This window comes from Tenrec ecaudatus, chromosome X (genome assembly GCF_050624435.1).
Source record: "Tenrec ecaudatus isolate mTenEca1 chromosome X, mTenEca1.hap1, whole genome shotgun sequence".
NCBI classification, from domain to species: Eukaryota; Metazoa; Chordata; class Mammalia; order Afrosoricida; family Tenrecidae; genus Tenrec; species Tenrec ecaudatus.
Window position 1 is genome coordinate 107633294 of NC_134548.1, and position 25115 is coordinate 107658408.

At 37.2% G+C, this 25115-nt stretch overlaps 1 pseudogene; it reads left to right on the top strand.

Moving 5' to 3' along the window:
* Nucleotides 1–25115, top strand: part of LOC142433619 (protein FAM98A-like) — a 54540-nt pseudogene that overhangs the window by 25137 nt on the left and 4288 nt on the right.

Sequence of the window (25115 nt, forward strand, 5' to 3'; positions counted from 1 at the left end):
TTTCCTTCTTCCCCCATGGTAACCATTCATCCAGTTTGATTTCTTTTTTTTTTCTTTAGTGATTTTCTTGATATTCACATCTCATACACTTCCATAGTTAAATGACTTTTTAAAAGAGTTGTATATACATCATCACAATCAATTCTATTGTTCCCTCCCCTCCGCTACATTCATTATTCCCCAATTCCACTAACCCTTCCCCCCATCCACACCATAACAGATAAACTGTTGCATGCATTCTTGTCTCTATACATCTATTCTTTCTTTGATTCATAAACTGGGGGAAATAACTGAAACAAAAAAAGAATCAGAATGATGATGATAATAATAATATAAAGACAAAAATAAAAAGTAAGCAAGAAAAGAGCACCAACAATATTTTAAAAGCCAGAGAAGAAATTTCCATCTTGGAACAAGCCAGAAATATTTGAGCCTAGAGCAATTTCAGGTTGGGTCTAGAGTGAGATTGACTGACCAAGTATCGTATTATACCATGGTTTGATCCACCATGATCAAGTTCACAATAATCTCTGTCTGCCTGTGGCCAGAGGAGATGTGCCAGAGGATTAATCTGACTAGATCCTCTGAAGATGAATGTGGGGCTCCCACTGTCCTCCTTCTACAAATTGGGTACTCACAATTTAAACTCTGATGATTTTCCCTTCATCACATTTGGATTTGTTATTGTCATCTTTGGATCACACAGGTTCATGTGATTCTTGGATGTGAACTCAGTTGGTGCCTCAGTTAGATGACTTCTTCTTTGAATATAAGATTAAGACCCCAGACAATATTCCAATTGATAGCTGGGAACAATCTGATTTCTTCATTACATTTTGCTATAGCACTCTGTTCTTCAGTCATTTTTTTCAAGAAGGCGAGTCTGGGGCAGAGCCATGTAATTGGAATAGGGCTAGAATTAAGTGGGAGCCCACAATCCATCTGCTTATACCCACATTATGAAAGACTCTGGTTTATTTTGATGGTCATATTATGACACAAACAAAGAACAACAAGAACAACAACAAAACAAATAAAAACCCAAAGATACAAAACCAACAAAGAAGAAAAATCTTGGAAAAACATCCTCCAGGGGTATAAGGCAATTGCATTGATAACATCACTAATTTATCCTACAGCATGGAATTTTAGGCACTGTTGATATGAGGAGTTCATGAGAGTATAGACCAACTTCAAACTACTACAGTACATAACTTGTAGCTTTGTACACCCTGATTTCTTAATTGAACTCTGCTTACATTGTGCATGGGGCTTGGTGCTAGGGAAAAATTTCCTGCATCATTTCTTACAACAGGAGATTCGACACTATCACATTATAATATTAATGAAGGGGGGTGTTAAAGTAGATAATAAATGCATGATGATTCTGAGTCCCCTTTCATTGAACACTCACTAACCCACGGGTCTCACTCAAAGTCCAGCAACCACCATTTCCACAGTCATGGATGATATTGATCCTTTATGTCGAAGACCAAAAAGCATTCACAAAACACCTACTGGAACAATGGAGGGATTCAGCAAGGTAGCAGGGTACAAAATTAACAACCCAAAATCCATCGGATTCCTGTATACCAGCAAATGTATGAAAAAGACATTAAGAAAAGAATACTATTAATGCCTTTTTCATCTCTCTCTTTGCTGGTTTTCTACATAAAGGATCATATTATCTTCAGATAGTGAGAGTTTCACTTCTTCTTTGCCTATTTTTATTTCCTTGAGGCTTTTAGCATGATGCTGAATAAGAGTGGTGATAGGGGCTATCTTGTTTGGTCCCAGTTTTCAATGGAAATATTTCTAGCTTTTCCCGTTTAGCATGATGTTTATTGTTGGTTTATCATATATGGCTTTTTTAATGTTGAGGGACTTCCCTTCTATTCTTATTTTGTGGAGTGTTTTGACCAAAAATTGGTATTGGATATTGTCAGACGTTATTTCTGCATCTGTTGATTTGATCATGTGATTTTTATTCTGTTCTTTGTTTATGTGGTGGATTACATTGATGGTTTTTCAAATATTGAACAACCCCTGTTTCTTAAAATGAGCATCAATTGATCATGTTTTATTTTTTTTGGAAATGATGTTGAACTCTACTGAGCTAAATTTTGTCAAGAATTTTAGTGTTAATGTTCATGAGGGATATTGTTCTATCATTTTCTATCTTTGTGGGGTCATTGCCTGGTTTGCATATCAGTGTTATGCTGGAGTCTTACAATGAGTTTTGGAAATTGTTGTCTTTTTCTATTTTCTGCAATAGATTGTGTAGTATCAATGTCAGATATTTTCTAAAACTTGGTAAAATTCTCCTGTGAAATCATCTGGCCCTGGCTTTCCTTTGTTGGTAGTTTCTTAGTGACCTGCTCGATTTCTTTTTGATATGTGTGCTAGGAGTTTTTCAACATCTGTCTGCATTAATTTGAGTGGATGGTATATATCTAGTCTCTATTTCTTCCATACTGTCAGTTTTTTTAAATAGTGTTCATAATAGTGTGTTTTTTTTCATTTGGATACGTTTTAAGGTCACACTTTCCATCTCTTATTCTGGGATTTTGCACGTTCTCCTTTTCTTTTGAAGGTTGCAAGTGGCCTATTTTGTTATGCCTTTGAAAGAACCAACTTCTTGTCTTGATTTTTCCTGTGTTTTTGTTTATTTTCTTCTTTTATTAGAATGTTTATGTTTGTGTCCTTGTTCCAGTTCTTGAAGGTGTTGTGTTAGAGTGCTGAAATTCAGATCTCTCCTCTTTTTCCATTTGTGTGTTGGTTACTCTTAATTGGCCTCTAATTATTGTATTTGCTGTGTCCCATAGTTTTTTATATGTCTTATTATCTTTCTTGCTTGTCTTAAGGAAATTTTTTGGAATACTTTTATTTTTTCATCATATTTGAGTTAATATTTTGCTGGATACCAGATTCTACTTTGATATTTTCTTTCTTACTGGACACTATACATCAGTCCATTGTCATCTTGCCTGGACATTTTCTGCTGAGAATTCTGAAGTTATCCTAATTGCTGCTCCTTTGTGTGAAATTGTTTTGTTTTTTTTCCCTCTGGCTGCTCTTAGAATTTTTTCCTTGTCATTGATGTTAAATATCTTGACTACAAAATGCTGATAGGTTTTCCTTTTGCCATCTCTCTTCACTGGCATTCTTTCAGCTTCCTGAATAATTATATGTTCATCCTTTAGGCACTGAGGAGAGTTTTCTTGCAGGAGTACTTGTACTTTTCTCTGTTTGATTTTGTTTGGTTTAGTTACTTCCTCTTCTGGAATCACTGTAAGATGTAGGATGTTCCTCTTGATTTTGTCCCATTTTGTTCTTAAACTTTCTTAGTCTCTTTCAATTTTTTTTTATTTGTTCATGTAACCGATTGGAGCCAATAAATCTGTGTTCAGGCTCATTAATTCGGGTTTCTATTTCTTCAATTCTGTTTATTCTTTTATAGTATTTTGTATTTCTGCTATTACAGTTTTTGACTGTTTTTGTCTGAAGGTTTTCTTGTAAACCATGGAGTGAGGGTCTAGCTTTTCTATTTTTTTTTGCTTTCAGACTCTTTTCCTGGGTTGTATGAGTGTAATGTATATTCTTTAAATTATTTTTCTGGTAATTAAATAGCCTGTTGAATTTCAGGCACTTCATTTAGGTGTGGTGGGTGCTCCCTTATTTTTGTCTGTTTCTATTGGGGTATTTTGTGTGTGTGTGTGTGTGTGTGTGTGTGTGTGTACCAATATCTTCTGTTGTTTCATTGATATCTTGGTGTAGCTATTAGGGATGTTAGAGAGCTGGATTTTTGTGTTGATAGTTAACTCTCTTAGGTGTTGCAGTAGAGGTGTGGTACCTAGCCTACATTAATTATCTGGGGGAGAGTGATAGATTAAGTGTTGGGAGGGAGATCAAAAAGTGGAAGCTCAAGAGTTAGAGGAGAGAGAAAGAGAGGAAAGGGGAAACAAAAGAAAGAGAAAGGAAGTAGTGTATATTGATTGGTAGGTTAAAAGAATGAAAATTATATTCAAAAGTCCTTGTTTTGCAATGATGAAGGAATGTTTAATAATGAGGACGAAAAGAAAATTTTAAGTCTAATGTTCGCTTTTGCTTTTATGGAGATGAGAAGGAAAGAGAAAAATTAAAGAGAAGAAAAGATAGGCTATGACATAAGTTTAGATATTAAAATTAAAGAAAGACAGAGCAGGAGGAAAAGGTATTAAAAAATTTTAATGGTAATAGAGAAAGAAATGGAAGAACTGTTAATGTATGTGTTTTGGGGCCTTTAAGTTTTGCCCATGAGCCTCGTCTCTGATGTGGGTGCTATTGTATGGACTGGTGGGGTGTTTAGGGATTACAAAACAAATAAAGTAAATCAAAAGCAAAAGAGTAAAGCCATAATATATATTTTTCTGAGCTTACATATCCCAACAGATGAGAAATTCCTGATAAAGGATGAATTTTAAGAATAGTACACAACGTTGTTTTAAAGAGGGGGACAGTAAAAGACAGGTAAAACACAGAGCAACACCAATATCAACAAAATACCCAGCTGGTACATAGGCTTTTTTCTTGAGGAAAATCAGGACTGTGCGGAGCAGAGGTCTTTTGAGCAGTTGGGAACAGTGTCTAGGAGGGTATTGCTTTACTACCTTATGGTATTTTAAGTGTCAGGTTACGACTATGATTAAGGCTCGGGGAATGAGTTTGGTTCTTGGCAAGGCTGAGAGAGTCCTGTATTCGTATGATTTAGATTGATTGCATGAAAGGAACAGCCCTCTAGTGGATCAGGTCAGAGGGGAAGAGGGTAGCTCTTTTCAGATTATGGAAGTAACCAAGTGGCTGTGAGGGAGTGGAGCTCATACCTGCCATGTATCTAGGCGGTGTAGGAAGGAAGAGGGAAGTAATTGCTTATTCAGAGGGCAGGTTGCTTATCAAATCGATAAGGGGTGCTGACCAGGAGGTGGTATCATGGGTCAACTTTTAAACTGAAAGTGGCTTCTGGACTTTGAGGCTTTCAGGCTGTCTCATACCCAAACTCCCTGACTGTGCTTTGTAAAATCACTGTTACCATTTCTACTTGTATCATTATGCTAATACATTGCTAATGAACCACGTCTGTGTTGTCTGTCAACCAGAGAAATGAAAAAGAAAAATAAGGCTTTGAGTGGCTTGATTTGGGATTGTCTTAAGCTGGAAGGCCATGCAGGTCTGTACCTCACATACAGGGGTGAGGGCAGGGAGTAGGGGATTAGTTTCGCAGAGTCTGCCTGGAACTCACCTGGGTTGTATGGAGAGTCAGTTTATTCACTATTTATGCCTGCTCCTGGCTACTTTGTAGAGTTATCCCCACTAGACTCAACATATTATGCTATTACTGCTATAGGGAAAGTAGGGCTGCGAGGGTATCTGACCAGAGTTCCCTTTGCTTGAGCAGAAAGCCAAGCCTATTTGTGTTTATATCCTCCCCAGGGAAGTCTTATAGAGCTATGTCCCAGAAGCTTGGCCACTTCACCACCCTATTTAGCTCCTGGACCAGGAACAATTGTTCATGTGAGTCGGGGATCTGCTCAACAGTGGTTTGTGCCAAGGGCTGATGACAAAGGGGAGTCTATTGGCAGGTGTTTGTGCTCCTTTATTTTAATGAATGTGGGTCTACTTATCGTCAGGCTTAGAACATTGCAATTTGACAGTTCAGGGTATTCTTTTCCATGGCCCCCCTGCACTGGTCTCTGCAGAGTACCTCCTGTGTGTGCTTCTTAGTTGCTATCTTCCTCTGACTCTGAAATTTCTTGATATATAATTTTACCCCAAGTTGTTCCTGCAACTTTTGTGGACAGGAAAAAAGGTTTGGGATTGCCTATCACTCTTTCATCCCAAAACACAGACTAGCTTGAACTGAGAAACTCATAAATTTATTTTCTAAATGTTCAGACCTTTCTCTGGAGAGATTGAGTGTGATCACTAGCCAGTATGAGCCAAACAGTGAGGCATATACCTGAGTTTAATAGAGGGCCAGTCCCCAAAAGAGACTCTGACAGTAATAAAAATTATGCACGTACTTCATGGATTTTCCAATCATTGCAGAATCTAAGGCCTTGAAGAGATTACCTAGTACTTCCCTCATGCTAGTTTCATTTACCCTAGCTTCATGGTATAAGTTCAACCCCTCTTCCAGACATTACACTTTACTTTGCATTACCATCTCAGATTCCATGGAGACACAGATAAAACGTGAAAGTGCTCTTTGAGATCTAAGCTATGACAAACCCCTACTCCACTCAAGATTCCTAAAAATCCTTGTTCCATTTTCAAAGTCTCCCATACTTGCGTGCTTGTCCCCAGGTTTCAAATAGCTGTGCTAAAGGACCAAACTTAAAGGCTAATGGTCATCCTGGGATTTACCCTAAGGAGAACTAACTGTCCACCTATCCCCTCTCTAAGCTTCCAGGGATTGTCAATTTCCTGATTGGCTTGCAAATTGTTTGGGTTAAAAATCAAAAGAGATGGATTCCCTTATCATTGATGCCTAGAGACCAAAAAAGTGACCAAGAGCCAATCTAAGAGACGTCAGGTTACTTGCATGGAAGTTGGGGGTGGGGTTATGGATCAGGGCAGCATTACAAGTTCTAGCATGACTCACTGGACATAATGTATCCCCTAGGGGTTATTCCGGAGGATGTTTGTATACTAGTTACAATTTAGAAAGAGGTGGATTACTGAAACTATTCACATCAAAATGCTAACATACCTGAAACTCAAACCTCATGGTTAGGCCAATGATAGGTTGAAAAGAGGAAGAAAGAAGCAGGAAGCATTCACTATGGCACTGCCTGTGTTGTGACACCCTGTCTACCTGTAAGAGAAGAGTATCACGTAAGTGGATCCAATATTGTTGCCAGCTTAACTGAAGTACAGATATTTCAGAGAATTAACTAATATCATTTAACAGGCACAAAAGCACCCAAGTAAACAACATGGTGGTGCTATCTGACCCCCTCTGACTATGCATAGGGAAAGAGAATCCAACTACTGACAAGTGTAATACCTATTACCATGAGACAGAAGTCAGATATGTCTCCAGGCTCCATCCTTCTTTACCCTATTCTTGCATCAACTATTCTGCCCACAACATTCGACTTTTCGGCTGGATATAATAATTCATTTCAATAGCCACACAGAACTCACAGACAGCATTAACAGTAATGAGGGTTGATTAAAGGATTCCACATCTTACTAAAAGGCAGGATCAGAAAACATTAAGGATATAGTCTTTTGTTCATGGCAGTGACTCTCAGTCAGCAGCCAAATATCTCTCTATCTCTATCTCGCACTCTGCCTCCCCGCCAAATGACCCCTTGGCCTCTGCCTTTGTGGGCCAGGAAACCCACCTGCCACTCTACCTCATTATTCAATGGGCTTATCAGCACAACCCCCCTGCTTTGTCTTGATGTGGCTATTTGGTCTGCTTCATGGTCTCCACGGTAGCAGTCTCTAATGCCTCCACTACTCTGGGTAGGGATTTTGAACATGCTCCAATGCTGGCTTTTCTTTCTTGATGGTCCTTGGAATTCTTCCTTTTCTGATTCTGAGATGATTCTCATATACACTGTGGGAAAATGGCTTCCATGGAGGTGTAGTTTTATCTTAAGCAGATCATATCCCTAAGGAAGCAAAGTATGGTAAATTGATTTGCACTATTTAGTAAAGGGGAGAGTCATTAATACACCTCACCTTAACCATATCTATTAGCATGATAAATAACCCCTCCAAAATGAGATCATAACCACAAAAAAGAGGCTAGAATTAATCATACATCACAATGTATTATATGACTAGAAGGGCCATATTAATTGACTACATCTCAATTCCTAAAACATTGTTTTGCTAATCATAAAGTTTGAGTCATTTAATAGTTTATTCCACAGATATTTCCAGGGCCAGCTTGAATGAATATTCTTTTGGGGAACATGTGAGAGGAAGTGGGAAAAAAGGAAGACGGTACCTGTAGACATTCTGAGGTATGGTGGCTAACTGACCTCTGAATGTCAGCCAAGAATAGAAATATGAAAGGAAAAAAAAGACCGCAAAAAAGAAGTCTGGTTTGCATCTTTAGTAATAACCTCTTCTTATGCCAAGCATGTGGTTTTTGTTTTGTTTTGTAACTCTTTCACATGTCAACAATGGAAGTTCTCTGATTTAAACCCATTGACATCTATTTGATTCCAACTCATAGCCATCCTATCTCTACAGGGATTCCAAGACTGTGAAACTATGAGAACAGATCACTTCATCATTTTCCATCAGAGTGGCTGGCAGTTTTGAACAGCCTAGCTAACAGTGCCATCAGGGCTCTCTAACAGCAATCAGTGCTTAGGTTTTGATCATCCTGGTAGCCATTGCATAACTGGAAGTTTAACCCAGGAAATTTGTGCTTACTTTACCAACCATCACATTATATCTCCTATGAAGTTAGAAGGCAGGAAATGTCATCACATTATCATAGAGTTTAGTTAATGTAGCATAATACATAGTTGTAGTTACACATATCCCTTAAAGACACATACATTAGCCATTGCTGAGACAATAGGCAGCTGCTGTACAATGAACTGACACCCTCTGAAAAAGGGACGGTTGTAAGGGTGCACCAACACACATACACACACGATGAACTTCTCCAGAGAAGGAAGGCTCGATTCTAATTATTTCTTGCTCAAATTATTTTCTCTTCTACCATTTTCTGGCAGTCCATAGCTAATGTTTCCAGAGGCATACAAATGAAAGAGACAGACCTGCAAAAAGTATCAGGCTGCAAATAACAGCTCTACCCGTCATGCAAACATACTGTAGTTGTACATATTTTATGAAAATGAAGGTTGTATGGAAATCATTTCAAAAATACAAAATAATGATGATAAAATTTCACTCTAAAGTCTAAATAATTCCCTGAATTCTAGTTTTCTGAATTTAAAAAAAGTGTTTGTTGGAATTTTCGAATTTGTATTCTGACTTAGATATTATACTTCGTATTTAAGTTCTAATTATCTGCTTTACTGTAGTTTTTACACCTACACAGCACAGTCTCATTAGTCTATGTTTCTTTTACAGATAAGAAAATTGGTATTTAAGAAGTTAAATAATCTTCCAAAAATTATATTAAAGGCGATAAGCAGAACTATGGTTTTTATTCAGAGAGAGTAGAAACTATTTTTACCGACTATTTGCTAAGTACTGATCCATGCAATTTGTAAGCATTGTCTTATTTATATCTGATAGATATTCAGTGAAAGGATATGGATAATATATTCCAATGGATAGGAATGGTAACTTCCAACTCCTTACTAGCCAGAAAAGAAGTTTACTGTTAGATGAAATTGTGAAATAATCCAATTTTGCTCTCAGATACTTTCCTTCCCTTTTTCTTTGGTTGCACTGATTGAATGCACATTGACAGCTCCTGAACCAGCAGGTTGCTTCTCAGCATATGTTTACGTATCAGCAATGTGGTGTACTTGGGGCCCTGGTGCTGGGTTGTATGAACTATATTTCTGAACCTAGTAGGCACAAAGCTCAAAAAGACACTGACTGATAGCCAAATTATGTTTCCTCAAATATAACTGTATACAATAATGCAAGGTTTTAGTCCTTTCTCAAGAGACAAGAGTTATAAAGAGTTTCTATAAAATATTAATAATTTTGCACATTTATGACCTAGTACTAAAAATATCTCTCTCCCTATTTTTAAAAGGGGGAAGTTTAAGTAATTCACCTAAAGTTGCAGAGCAAGGACGATGAGAGCCAGGGACTATCATTTGTCAGAAGTAAGTTTTGTATGAAATTTGGATACCTTGTTTAAAATGAGGTTTCCTTTTATTTCTGCAGAATATGTCTTTCCTCCTTCATTTTTAAAGCAAGTTTCAAAACCCATTTAAAAATTAGTCAGCAATGACCCTAAAATAGATGTGTTTATAGCCATTCAAAAACTGACTGTTCAAGTGGTCTAGTAGTGATTATTTGCTATTTTTATAAAAATAAATGGTTGACATTTTTTCAGGAAGGAATCCTGTAGAGCTCTGACTAAAAAGGAATTTATAATACACAACAATTTGAAATAGCTGCTCAGGAATATAATAGCCTTTACATGCACAATCATTTTGAGCTAAATATAAAGTTATAATGGACTTCTATCTTCAATTCATGTCAAGATGAACCATCTCTATCATTTACTGTTCTTCCCGTCTTTTAGGTACAAAAAATAACTTTTCATCAATCTTCACATGCTCACCCATTTCCTTGATGAATAATATCCTCTAATTTTTGTTCCTAAAAGCGTGGTCTGCACAGCAACATAATCATCATCATTGGAGAGCTTATTAGAAATTGCAGAATCTCTGGTTCTACCCTAGCCCTACATAGCAGAGTTTATATTTTAACAAGATCCCCAGGTATTTCATCTACACAATGAATTTCAATAAACACTGCTCTGTACTCTCTACCACAATTTCCCAGTTTAGATTCACTATTAAAATATATATTGAAGAGTTTCTAAAATTATGGGGTTTTTAGCCCCTACCCCCAATTTTTATTTCATCGGCTTGGTTTGGAACTTTGTGATTCTAGTGTGCAGATATTGTGACTCTCTGTATTTGTTCTTGTCATGTGTTGCCTAACAGCTGGTTAAAATTCATAGTGATCCTATGTACAAGAGAATATAACACTGCATTCTTCTCTGCCATACTCTCAATTGGTGCTATGACTGAGCCCATTTTTCCAGTAATGGTGTCAATTCGTTTCATTAAGGGCCTTCCTCCTTCTTTCCTTTTCTTTTTCTACTTTTTTCTGACCTACTTTCCCAAGCATGATGCCTTTTTCCAATGATACCATGGATACCATATCCTATGTACATGAGAAGGCTCATGATTCTCACTTCTGAGGAGCACTCTGACTGCACTTCCTCCAAAATAGATGTATTTGTTTTTTTCTGGCTGTCCATGGGACTTTCAATATTCTTTACCCAAATCATGACTCACATGCACCAATTCTTCTCTGGTCTTCCTTATTCATAATCCATCTTTAGCTTACATGTAAGGCAGCTGAAAATGCCATAATATGGATCAGGTGCACATTAGTTCTCAAAGTGATATCTGTGGTATTTAACACTTGAAATTATTCTTCTGCCACATATTTGCCCCATCTAATGTGCCTTTTTCTTTTTACTGCTGCATCTATGAGCTTTGATTGTGAATCCAACTAAAATTACATCCTTGTCAACTTCAGTCTCTTCTCTGCTTATCATGATGGTGTCTATTGGTCTTGTGAAGATTTTACTTTTCTTTCCATTGAGTTGCAATCCATACTGAAGGCCATAACCTGTGATCATTATCAGTAATACTTCTAGTCTACTTCACTTGCCTCAAGAAAGGTTGTGCCATCTGCTTATTGTAGCTTTTAATGAGCCTTCTTCCAAACATAAAATTCTGTTCTTCTTCCTATAAAATAACATCTTGGATTATTTGTTAATCATACAGTTTGAAGTATACAAGACTGGCAAGCATTAATCTTGATTTTAAACTAGGCATCAGCCCCTTGTCCTGTACAGATGATTGCCTTTTGGCCTTTGTGCATGTTTCACCTGAGCCAAAATTAGTATTCTGAAATTCTTATTTTTCATTGTTTTCCATAGTTTGTTATGATCCACATTGTAGAATGCCTTTACATAAGTAAGAAAACAAAAGAAAGCAACTTTCTGCTATTCTATGCTTTCAGCAAAGGTCCATATAACGTAAGAAATAACTTCCTTCATTCTCTATACTCTTCTGACTCTGACTCAATTTTGTGGCAGCTTCCTGTTTATATATTGATGCAAACAATTTTGAATTATCTTCAACAACATTTTACTTGCATGTGATATTAATGATGTTAATCAATAATTTCTGCATGCTGTTGGGTCACTTTTCATTGGAATGGACACAAATATGGATCTTTTAAATTGGTTGGCTAAATTATTTTGTCATAGTCCAAACCAAGCAAATAAAACAAATCCACTGTCATTGAGTTGATTCTGACTCATTATAGCCCTATAGTTCAGAGTGGAACTCCTCCCTAGGGTTCCTGAGACTAAATCATTGTGAGAGCAAACAGCCTCATCTTTCCCTTGAGGGGTCACTGGTGGGTTCGAATCCCACTGTGCTACCAGGGCATAGAGCAGTAAGGCTTAACATATTTTAAAACTCCTTCATAAGACACCTCTATCATAGTTCTGGGACCTTAAGAAATCTATAAGATTGATTCCTAGATATCCCCCCCTCCCACTAGCCATACACTTATGCATGTACCTGTCCACCATGAATGGAGATGGCTTCATTCGTTACTCTCAGAAGCCACTGTTTTGATTGGATCTTGCTATCTGGATTGTGTTGGTACATCCATTATTTGTCCCACACATGAGCTTTTCCATAAAATTGGCATCATTAGCTTCAATTGTGTTTAAAATACTGAGGGGAAAATCAGCTCTTTGACCTAGCTGATGTTTGTGCAATGCTTTTTACACCCTTCGAGGTAAAAAAAAAAAAGTTGCTGAGGAAAATATGTTCTTTTAAAATTGAAAATGCCATGTATGTGAGATCCCAACTTCGGTATCTATCACATCAACTTCCTCCACCAATTTCTGGACTTCAGCCACAGTTTCTTCATTTGTCCAAGTGATGCTCTCTTGTGCTTCAACTTTGAGATCTTTACAACCTTTATTAAAACTCTTGATTCATCGAAAAACTGTTGTTTGATGTGGGGAAGCATTCCCATAAATTTGTTACAAAACATCAGTTCTTTCCAAATAAGTCTTGTTAAAACACTTATGTTAGCCCTGATCTCCAAATTATTTTTTCCATCACACAAAAAGTATCTGTTTGTGGTATTTGTTTTAGGTTCCCTATTGAGTCTAAGACAAGGGTATTGCTGTGAGAAGTAATTGGCGGTCATGAATTGATTCAAGAAATGGATTCAAACAAATTTCAAACATGTGCATATCCTCCTATAAACAGGAAACCAAATCTTAATACTTTTGGACTTACCCTAGTATTTGGTCCAATGTGGGATGCATCTCCAAATGGGCAGGCAAAGACGACCTGACAGGAGAGTAAACATGAAACTACCCACTAAGAGTAGAATTTCTGGTTAGCTATAAGCCTTGATTAACTGAAATTTACTGCCACCCAGGATCGTATTTACAAATGTATTTGTTAGAGCTGCCATTTATATGAAATGTTCTTACCTCTTCTTGGTTAGTCATAATTAGTAAATGCACGTTAGAAAAAGTGCCAAAAACTCTTTCGTTAATAAGAGTAACCACAAAGTTCTTGTCATTCATATTGATATAATAGGCAATCACCAAGGAATTTTGGAAAGGGGAATTTGAGATTTTAATGCTTAGGTTTCTAGGAAGTTGCCATAATCATTATGCAAAATTTAGTTCAAACCATATTTCTCAATCCTATTAAATGAGCAGGAGAACAAAAGAGATTACATTTTCACTAAAATGATAATTTCACCTTGAATGAAAATAGAGCAATATATTGACAATTTTCAATATAACTATTGGATCATTTCAAAACAGAACAGAAATAGCCAATACAAGTCCACATGGTTGTCACTTTTAAAATACTTTGTGTTAATTTTCCATGGTTTTGTGGATAACAAATTTTTCAGTAACCAGTACTTAATGACTCAGCCACTATAACTTTGAAAACCCCATAATTTGATTGTCTATTTTTGAAATGTTATATATACTCGATTTAGAGTGACAGGATGTGTTCATTTCATTTAGTTTTGTTGTTGCTATTTTTGTTATATTTTATCAAAACTTCACCTCTAGCTTCACTCTTGGTGTAGCCAAATAGCAAATACAACACTTTCAGACCAAACTAGATTTTAATTTATTTATACCAAGCTTCAAATGTTAATACATAGGGATTTTCCAGGTCACTGGAGGGAGGATCTTGCGAAAAGCCTTTTAGATCATTTTCTTCTCCAAGTCAGGGAAGCTGTTGTGCTGTGCACCTGGCTCTATTAGAACACCTGATCATGAAATACAGAGCACGTTGGGCCTGTGCACTAGTCAGGTGCTGACTAACTGGATTGCTGCAGCATTTGTTGCTAGGACTTGTTGGAATTTTATAATGTTTGTGAAAATACCACTTCAATACAGAGGGCAGTCTATTTAGTTTGGAGCAACTTGTTTCTAGTAACCACAATCAACTTAAGCAAACCAAAAACAGGAACAAAACTTAGGCCTTAAAAGCTTACCAGTATGATTTTGAATTTTGGTAACAGTTTTTTTCAACTCTCTACCATCAAGTCAATAGCAAACCTACAAATCATGGTAGAACCTCCCCTATGAATTTCTGATATTTTTCCATCTTTATGGGGCCAGGCAGCCTGATCCCCCCCCACCACCCTCCTGGAGTGTCTCATGGGTTTGAACTACTGACCGTGTAATTAGCAGCTAACTATCTCATTGCATCACTTTCAGACCCGTGTAAGCCAGTAAAAAATAGCATGAAGGCAATGCCTTTACCTACTCTGACTACACAAGTGGAAAAGAAAATACACATCTACCCCAGGATAATTTCTATGAAGCAGAGACTGGACATGCCTCTACCCTACAAACTTCTTTACCCTATGTGACCACTACCTATCCCTCTTTATTTCTCTGCTGGGTTGGTTCAGCTACTGCAAAAGCCACGCAGAATGCACAGGCAATACTCATGATTTGGGAGTTATCAGGAAGCTAACAGGCCACAATACAGGATCAGTAATATTAGCATGATTCTGGCTTTTCCTTCTTGGTATCTGTGAGAACCCCCTCTTATTTCTTCTTCTGAGATGGCTAATTTTACACTCAATAGAATATTAAAATATACCAATGCCCACAGTAGAGTCTGATACACCTTATTCACATGTCTGTTCCCAGATTCTTGAGAATATGGCAATTCTAAAACACTTCCTTGGGTTCATGTGGAAACTGTACATGAATCAAGAAACAATTGTGCAAAAAGAGCAAGGGAATACTGTATGGTTTTTTAAAAAGGGTGCACCTGGGTTGTATTCTATCAATATAATTACTAAATCTGCATACTGAACAACTGAAAAAAAGAAGTTGGATTATATGAAGAATAGAGTATCATAATGGGAGAAAGACCTGTCATTGACCTGCAATATGCAGATGGCACACACGTGCTTGTTGAAAGTGATGAGAACATGAAGCACTTGATGATGAAGATCAAGGACTGCAGCATTCAGGGTGGATTACAAATCACTGTAAAGAAAGCAAAAATCTTCAAAACCGGACTAAAAAGGAACACAATAATAAGTAGAGAAAAGATGGGATGTTGTCAAGGATTTAATCTTGCTTGGATTCGTAGTCAATGCTCATGGAAGCAGCAGCGAAGAAAGAAAGAAAATGAAACATTGCATAAAGTAGAGATGTGAAGGTGGTGAGATTTTCTCGCAGACCTTTAGGAAGTGTTATCAAGAGAAATTAGTCTCTTGAGAAGAACCTCATACTTGGTAGAGAGGCAGTGAAAAAGAGGAAGGCCCTTGACAAGATAGATTAACACAGTGGCTGCAACAATAAGCTCACATATAAGAACGGTGTTTACATCCTATAACATTAATATAATGTTACTGAATTTAGTAGCTAAGTGCCTATCTTTAAAAAAAACATTTTTGGGGGCTCCTATACCTCCTATCACAATCCATATATCCATTCATTGTATCAAGCACATTTGTACATTGTTGCCATCATCATTTTCAAAACATTTTCTTTCTACTTGAGCCCTTGATATCAGCTTCTTATTTTTTCTGTCCCTCCCCCATACTCCCTCCTTAACAAACCCTTGATAATTTATAAAATTATTTTTTTTTCATGTCTTACACAGACCGATGCCTCTCTTCACCCACTTTTCTGTTGCCCATCCCCCTGAGAAGGGGTTATAGATAGATTTTTTCGATTAGTTCCCCCTTTTTACCCCTGCCTTCCCCTTCCCCTCCTGGTATGGCTACTCTCGATATTGGTCCTGAGGAGTTTATCTGTCCTGGATTCCCTGTTTCCAGCTCTTATCTGTACCCATCTACATGCTCTAGTCTAGCCAGATTTGTGTAGAATTGGGGTAATGATATTTGGGGGGAGGAAGCATTAAAGAACTAGAGGAAAGTTGTGTGTTTCATCATGCCTAGCTCCTGGTAACACCCTGAACATCTATGTAAATGAACACTTTAGACTTGATGCCTTTAGCAAAGCATAATTGCACTAGACATAAGTGCTAAGTAACTTTCCTTTCACAATTGATAACATTCCATGCACTTGAAAGAGGTAGAGCCAGAATGCACCTTAGAAATGAGAAAACTTGGCCTCGAGTACATTGGACACATTATCAGAAAAGACTTGTTCCAGGAAAAGGACATCATACTTAACAAAGCATAAGGTTAGTGAGGAAAAGGAAGATGCTGAATGACACCGTAGCTGCAGCAGTGGGGATGGTGCGGGACGAGGCAGTGTTTCGTTCTGTTGCACATGAGGTCGCTGAAGTTGTCACTGACTCCACAGAACCTGACAACAATAATAAAGGTCTTAGAAAATAAAACTCATATGTCTACTGACATGTTGCTTCTCCTCATCAAGGTGATATGTTTGCTTAATTCTTGGAAATTGGCTCATCAAACCTGTTTTGTTTAAAATAAAATGAAAACCTGAACTTATTTTTAAAAAAATAAAAAGAAGACCAGTTGTGAAGATTGTGCAGGACCTGGAAGTGAGTGAGAACTTAGTCAATGGCACCTAATGAAACAACAAAAGTCCAGATTCATGTCCAATAATTCAATTGTTTTATGGCCAGGAACTAAAAACTAGCACAGTAGATTATGAAATGACCATGTTATTGAACGGAATATCTGAATTTAACACTACAGCACAAGCCATGCAAAAGTCTCAATAATAGTGAATTGATTCTGCTTGTCTGCCCCTTCCACTCTCTGTATTTCTCCTCTATTTTTCTTTCCTTCACTCAGCTGATGAATTGACATGGATAGAGTTTAACCACCCTGCTCAGGATTAGAAAGGATTAGAACAGGTAGTTCATCAGCTTCTATTTCTCACTGCTATCATGTTCTGAATTGACCCACCATTCTCACTAGTGTGTTAATATTTGTGAGTCTGGTATGAATTGGGTGTCTAAGAATAAAGGAGTGGGAGGTGGTTTGGTGTGCATTGATTCTAGGCTGTAAGCAATCTCTAGTGTAAGCAAAAGAGAGTTTACTACTGGATTAAACACAACTCACTGAGGATCTACCTTTGAGTTTGGGACCAAATTATAAAAGTAACGATGGTTTTTATACTTTTAATAAAATAATTTCATTATCTTTCAAATAAGAATACTTAGGGTGCCTAACAAATATTTGGTGGCCCGTCAATAAAAAAGTATGCATTATGTGATTAAAATAGTAGGTGGCCATTTTTTAAATCTATGTAAGTCTTTGCCATTTTATCTATTATTTCCTATCAAAAGGAACATAGCATCAGAATGGAGAGAGTCAGCTATGATAAACAATTTATCAGCAATAAATACAAAGAAAAACATAACAAACAGCAACAACCGACAAATCCCACCCAACCCCGACACATTTCTTGAAGACCTATGAGAAAAGGAAAAGTTCTCATGCGCACTAGTCTTACTTCAGGTAGGGTGTTTCATTTTACTTGAACCATCCTTACCTTTGTGTGTAATGAAAACTATTCAAAGTGGATGCCTTGAAAAGAGTAAAACCAAGTTATCTTCCTGGATCTAACTTCCAAATATAGTCTGGTCACAACGGAGCTATTGCAATGTTTAATACCAAGTACGTGTGCATATGGTGGGGTATGGGGGGTGTTTTGTAGTATAGAAAATAAATACTGAGAAATTTTTCCTAGAGGTGTTCCATTTCAATTTTTTTTAAACTCAAGGGATTCTGATGACTGGACATGGCTGAGCTCTCACCACAATTTAATCATCTAAAGAAATTGCATTCCTCAAGAAAAACTTGCAAAAATTTTTAAATACGAATTTTTGTCTTTAGAACAAGAAGCCCCTTTTATCTGTGCAATAATCATTTGCTTTAGTCAAGCTTTAAAAGGCTTGGAAATTGCACAAAAATGAGGCGATAAAGAAAATTAAAGTAGTTCTATTCCTTCCATCCAAAGAAGTAACAAAAAGTATCTATGTATTTTTCTCTTTCAACTGTGTACCAAATGTCCATTTCACATATACCCTCCCTTGGGTGTGTGTCATGCATTTGCTAAACTCTATTACAGTTCTTTTCTCATGGTTTTGCTGAGAAAAATCTTGCCATCTCCGAATGCAATCATGGTTTTCCTTAATTTGACTACACAAATAACCAAAGCCAGTACCACTGAGTTGATTTCAACTGATAGCTACCTATATAGGATTTCCAAGACCATAAATTTTTATGGGAACAAAGTCCTATCTTTCTCCTGTGATGCTGCTGGTGGGCTTGAACCATCTAATAGATTTTGTGTATGCAAGAAATGTAGACAGCTACTCTAGTGTCATGAGCAAAATCTCACACCTGCAAACTAACCCTCCGAAAGGAGATATTGAGTTCTTGAGACTGTTTTTTTCAGGAAGACAGACACAGACTATTTATAAGAAATCACTTCTCAAATGATATCTGCAATCAAAAATCACTTTGATATGTCGTAATCATATTGTGTCACAAACTTGATTAGAAACCAGTAATTTACAGATTTTTTGACACCACTGTGTTCAATAATAGTTATTTCCTTATATTTATTTTGTATGTAAATGCAGTGCTGGGTGGGAGTAAATGTTCAACTTTTCAGCTTGTCAAACGCAATCATTTTCACCATCCAGGAACTGGCTTTTGTAGTTGCGGATTCTATGTTTGTTATCAGGTGCCGTCTAGTTGGCCCCTACTCATACCATCCCTATGCATAACTAGAAAAGCACTGCTCAGTCCTGTGTCATTATTGCAGTCACTGTGTCAATCCACCTCCTGCAGAGTTTCTTGTGCTTTCCCTGATCCTCTACCAAGCCTGATGGGATTTACCAAAGAATTCCAGGTATTGATAACATGCTCAAAGTATGCAACACAAAATCTTCCCATCCTCTCTTGTAAGTAACATTCCGGATGTTCTTCTTCCAAGACAGATTTATTTGTTTTTTGGAAATCCATATCTTAGTGTTTTTTGTCAATATCATTATCCAAATGCATCAATTCTCTGGCCATTATTAATCACAGAACAGCCTTTACTTGGAAAGTATCTTAACTTGGGTCGAGCATACTTTGGTTTTTAAAATGACGTATTTGCTTGTTAGCATTTTAAAAAGGTCTTGTGTAGCAGATTTTCCCATAACAATATATACCTTTGATTTCTTGATTGCTGATTTCATGGGTGTTGATTGTGTATCCAAGTACAATTAAGTCCCATCAATGTTAATCTTTTCTCCATTTATCATAATATTGACTATTGGTCCACCTGTGAGTATTTTTGTTTTCTTTACATTGAATTATATCCATACTGATGACTGTAGACCTTGATTTGCATCAAGATGTGTTTCTAGTTATCTTCATGTTTACCACACACAGTTGCATCATCTATGTGTTGCAGATTATTAATGAACTCCTGTCTTGATACTTCATTCATCATCATTTAGTGAAACTTCTAAGATTATTTACTCAGAATGCACTTGGAATAAGTCTGGTTAAAGTGTACAACCGTGATATCCACCTTTTCTTGTTTTAGACCATTCAATATTGCTGTTAGAAATACTGCCTTTAGATCTATGTACAGATTCCACCTAAGCACGATTAAGTAGATTGGAATTCCCCTTTTCACAGTGTTATTCACTGTCAAGTGCCTTTTCACAGTCAAAAACACAAGTAAGCATCTTTCTGGTATTCTCTGCTATCTATCAAGATCCATCTGATGTCGACATGGTATTCTTCATTGCACACCCTCATCTAAATCTTTATTTATTTTTTTAGCTACTCTTTGAAACTTGCTTTCCAATTTTTTTTACTTATTTCTTTCTTCTATTGACTTTATCTTTTCTACATTCATCTCTTTCCATATTTTAGTCTATTTAATTCATGTGTATCTCACATAGTTGAGGTACACCTACCTGTACATTGTTAGGTGCCATTAAGTCAGTTCCAATTCATTATTCAAATACACCAATTTTTTTCCAGTGTATTGATTCCTGTCTGTGGTAGTTACATAATCTGGTGTCAACTTGTGGAGGGGTGGAGTCTAGCCTTCCAAAGGGGTTACAGCTTGATGACCTCATTTGGAGGTGCTAAGGGGATAAATAGCTCGTTAGAGGTGTGACACACACACACTCCCTTTGAGACATTCCTGATGACAGACCTCATGGAGCTGTGCTGATGCAGCCAGAGCCCTGGAGCTGGAGAAGCCACCTGGAGACCCACGCCAGCATTGAGATTCTTTCACCACCACTGGATCCCCAAGTCTTTCCACCCACTGGCCTGTGATCTTCCTGCATTATGCATCATTGCATGGCTGCATGAGTTTAAAGAGAAATTTATGGACTAGAATCGACATATGGGCTAATATCAGACTTACTGACTTAATCTGGATGGGCTGGGATGTTTTCTTAATGTACAGCTTCTCTTTGATATAAAGGTCTTACTTACACACATATGAGTGTCCATGAATTTGTTTCTCTAGTACACTCAGACTAACATGCTGCATATTCCATCTGATCAGGTGCACATGCGTAGTCAATGTTTGTGTTGTGGCAAAAAGATATTTATAATGAAGAAGTCATTGGTGTTGCAAAATACTTCCATGCAATCTCTAGATATGTCTTTATTAACAGAGCCACATTTTCCAACTAATCATCTTCCTTCCTCTTTCTGACAGTTGCATTCCAATCACCAGTAATTATCAATGCATCTTTTAGAAAAGCAATTGTTTATTGTGAATTGGGTGGAGGTTTTTAATTTAAGATTAAATTTAATTAATTTAATTATAGTCAGAAGTTACTTTATAATCCATCCCAAAAAGCTATCCATAGCTGCTTCCTTTGGTGTGTCTTCTCCATCCTTTGGATTGCTATCTCCCAAGTCACTCAAGTTGAAAACTATCAAATTTCTAATCTATTGCTTCATGTTCCTACCCTTACCCTACTTGTCTTTAGTAACCTCCAAAATCTGTTCCATTCGATGTGAAAGATTTTGTCTTTTTTTTTTTTTTTAATATTTGCTACTACCACCAAGATCTGCACCTGCGGCGGCTCCACCAGGGCCCGCGCCCTAGGCTTCAAGGCTCACCGCAGCGGCCCTCCTACTCGTCGCGGCGTAGCGTCCGCGGAGGAATCTTCCCGGGGACCGGGCGTTTTCTTCGCGGCTCCTGTCCCTCTCGCCCGCGTCCTGACTGCCGGCGACGGCCAGGTATGGGCCCGACGCTCCAGCGCCATCCATTTTCAGGGCTAGTTGATTCGGCAGGTGAGGATTTTGTCTTTTTTTTTTTTTTTGATTTTGTCTTTTTTTAACAGTGGTCTTATACAGTATTTGCCCTCATTTAGTATTTAATTTATCATTTTTTTTGTTCCTCTCATTATAGTTGAGTGATTTATCTTCTAGCTCACTAATTGACTTTATATTTCTTCAAATCTGTTTCTGCTCTATTGAAGTGCTGTCTAATTTAGTTATTAGTATTTATCTCCTAGTTTATCTGACAAAAGTTTTCTAGTTTTCCTATTGTTTCATAACTCTCAATATCTTTCTCCATCCTTTTGCAGTATGTGAATATCATGATTCTGTATTATTTCAACGGTAACTCAAAAGCCTTATCTTCTTCATAAAACTTCTTTTGATTTGAGTTTTATTCACTTATTGCTTTCTGATTCTCTTGTTTATTAGTGTGCACTGATATTTTCTGCTGTCTCCGCAATATCAAGATGCAGCTGTTAAGGGTGGGAGGGAGCTTAGGTTGTGTGCCGAATTATGTCAGAAAGGATTTTTTTAAAAAGGCAAAAGAAGAATAAAGAAGGAAAATAATGGAGAAAAGAAAAATAGAAGAAAGAACTAAAAGGTAATAGAATTTTAATAAAATATATTTTAAAGTAATAAAATTATTAGAAATATTTAAAATATGCTAAAGCAGGAAAAGAAAGAAAAGAAAAAAGTAGCAAGGCAAGGCAAAAATGTACTCCTTTGGTGTATCTTCCATTAGCCCAGGAGTCTTGCAGCTGTGCAGCCAGCTTGGGTGCTAGGAATGCACTGGCAAAACATGTGGGCAAGGCTAGGGACTCATGAAGCATGTGAGCCTGGAGGCAACAGAGTTGGAATGTCTGTGGTGGCTGTGGCTACAGAGGTTACAACCACCTGCAGCAGGGATGGGTACAGTGATGACATCAGGGTGGTGTTGGCATCCCATGGTGGGGCCTAGGCAACAGTTGCCTTTTAGCTAGTGAATGAGGGGAACATGAGACATCCCTATGCAGGGGGAGTGCATACTGGCAGCAGCACCTGGGAGAGAGCACTGAATATCTATATGTGGTTTTGCTCTTCCTTCCTTCCTTCCTTCCTTCCTTCCTTCCTTCCTTCCTTCCTTCCTTCCTTCCTTCCTTCCTTCTTTCCTTTCTTCATTTCCTTTGCTCTGCCTGCTCCCACAATCCCTGTGTGGAGACTTTCATCCACTTAACTTTCGTGTTATTCTCCAAGTTTCCAATGAGCCTGGGTTTTCCTTTCTGCTCATCTTCTCTGGATTTTTGTAAAGGGTATCCTCTTATTCTGGTGACTAAGTAGCCATCTTGTCTAGAAGTCTATCAATGTATCTTGATTATATGTTTGATAAATTTTAGACTGAGACGGTTGACAGAATTCTTCAATCCCTTCATCACTGACTTTGGTGGCTGTTGTGAAAATTTGAATAATAGCTGTATTAACTGGACTTCCACATAAGCATTTCTCACAGACAACATTGCACTTAATGAATGAGTTTGAAATGCTATTTTTTATGATGAATGTGATATCATGTTTTTTGGAATTTTCCATTCTTTGCATAGTAATCCACATGATTGTTCAATTAAAATGGCCCATACCAAATCCATTTCAGCTCTAATGCCTAGGATATCAATTTTTTGTGTGTTCCCTTTAATTTTTGATGACTTCCACTTTTCCCTGCTGAAACCTAATAGCCATGGCTTACCCTGATGATATTTGAAACACACATGGTTTAGCAAGCCACCACAGTATGACAAACTGACAGATGAGTATGGTAAATGACACTGAAGTACTACAAAAATATGATTAATTTCATATCATAGGTTCTGACTGGACTGCATGTAGAATCTCTATGCTCTTTCTACTCTGTAGGTTTAGATCCAATTCTTAGTGATTGAGGTAGTTAGTTTAGTGTGCCAGCCTGGCCAATAAACACATGTGGGATTAATTGAAGGGTGGAGAGATAAATGACTTGGCGAGCCTCGCCTTTCTTGTCTCTTGCTCTTTAATCATTAGACCAGTGTGCGGCTGCCTTGGTTGTTCTGTGCCTCAATTTATAAGCTATGCTACCTGTGGGACACCTAACCTATGGACTCTGTCGCTGTAATATGAGGCCCCTTTAAGACCTGCCTTGCCAGAGAATTGGAATGTACATCTCTGGAGCAGGGGACTGACTGTTGGTCACCTGGCTGATGGTTGGTGACCTGCCTTGCTGCTTGCTTCCTCTGCCGGGATAGCCTGAATCTCTCTACAGAGGACTACCTGGTGGTCCTCAAGACTTGAAGGACTGCCAGTGTTTCACCACTCTTTCATGGGAGTGATTTGCACTGAGCCATTTGTACTGCTTTATAATTTAACTGTTCATTTGTTGTATTATATATCTATCTGTATATAATTTAACACTTCATTTCTTGTGTTATCTATCTATCTATATTTATATATATATATAATTATCAGCCATTTGGTTTTGTCTCTCTCGAGAACCCTGTATAACACAGAGATGTTTCCATTGTTTTTTCCAAAGAGAAGCTAGCTTCCCACTATTTTTTTTCAGTCTGATGAAGTGAATGCTTATGTAGGACTAAAGCACTTGCCAAAAGATTCTAGTCAAGTATTTGACCCATATTGTATAATCTTCAGCAAGAATCCATTTGAAAATTAAATTCCTTTCCAACTCTGTTTCAAGGTTTGCTTACTACACTTGGACATTCAACGAAGGAGTTAAAGAAAAACATGCTGTTCAGAATGTCTCTAGATCAGTGATATTGAAGCTGGAGGTAGTTTATATTTCTAGGCCCTATCTCCAAAAAGTTTCATTTGTTGGCAGAAAAAAATATCTTCTATGTAACAGATTTAGTTTCAGGATCACACTTCTATTGAATACAGACTACATCCCTAGGAGTCAAAATAGAATCACTGACAACTAGTTTAATTTATAATTATCCTAGGTTTCTCTCAAAACTCTTGTCAGATTTCTATTTTACCATAATTGTCTTCATATTTTATATCTATGTAATATAAAAATTATAAAATTTATGTGTACCTTTACCCCTTAAAGAATGTCTTTTTCCTTGAATTTGTCCTGAGTCCATAAAAATGAAACTTGTAGCTTTAAATCTATACTTTACAGATTTGAATTCCCTTAGATACTCTTAACATTCGTCTACAGTAAACTTCATGGCAGAGTTACACATGCTCATTTTCATGTCCTTCTCTATCTTTCCATCCCCCCCAAATTTAGTGCTTACAATAAGAATGGTTTCTTCAAAAATACTATTTATTTACTTATTACATCTGCATTTTTTAAAAGTGTGCATAGATTTCTTTGTCAACAATTACATTACTAGGACGTTTTTCTGTAGTTAGTGCATGCAGTTCTATCTCATTTATTTCTACTTAACAGATTCAAATTGATATGTATTGAATTGTGTCCAACAGAAATATATGCTCTGAATACTAACCCTATATTTGGTCATGCTATGAGTTTTATAAATACTTATGGTCTTGGAAACTCTGTATAAGGTTGCTATAAGCCAGGATTTGCTTGATGGCTATAATCCCAATTTGAAGAG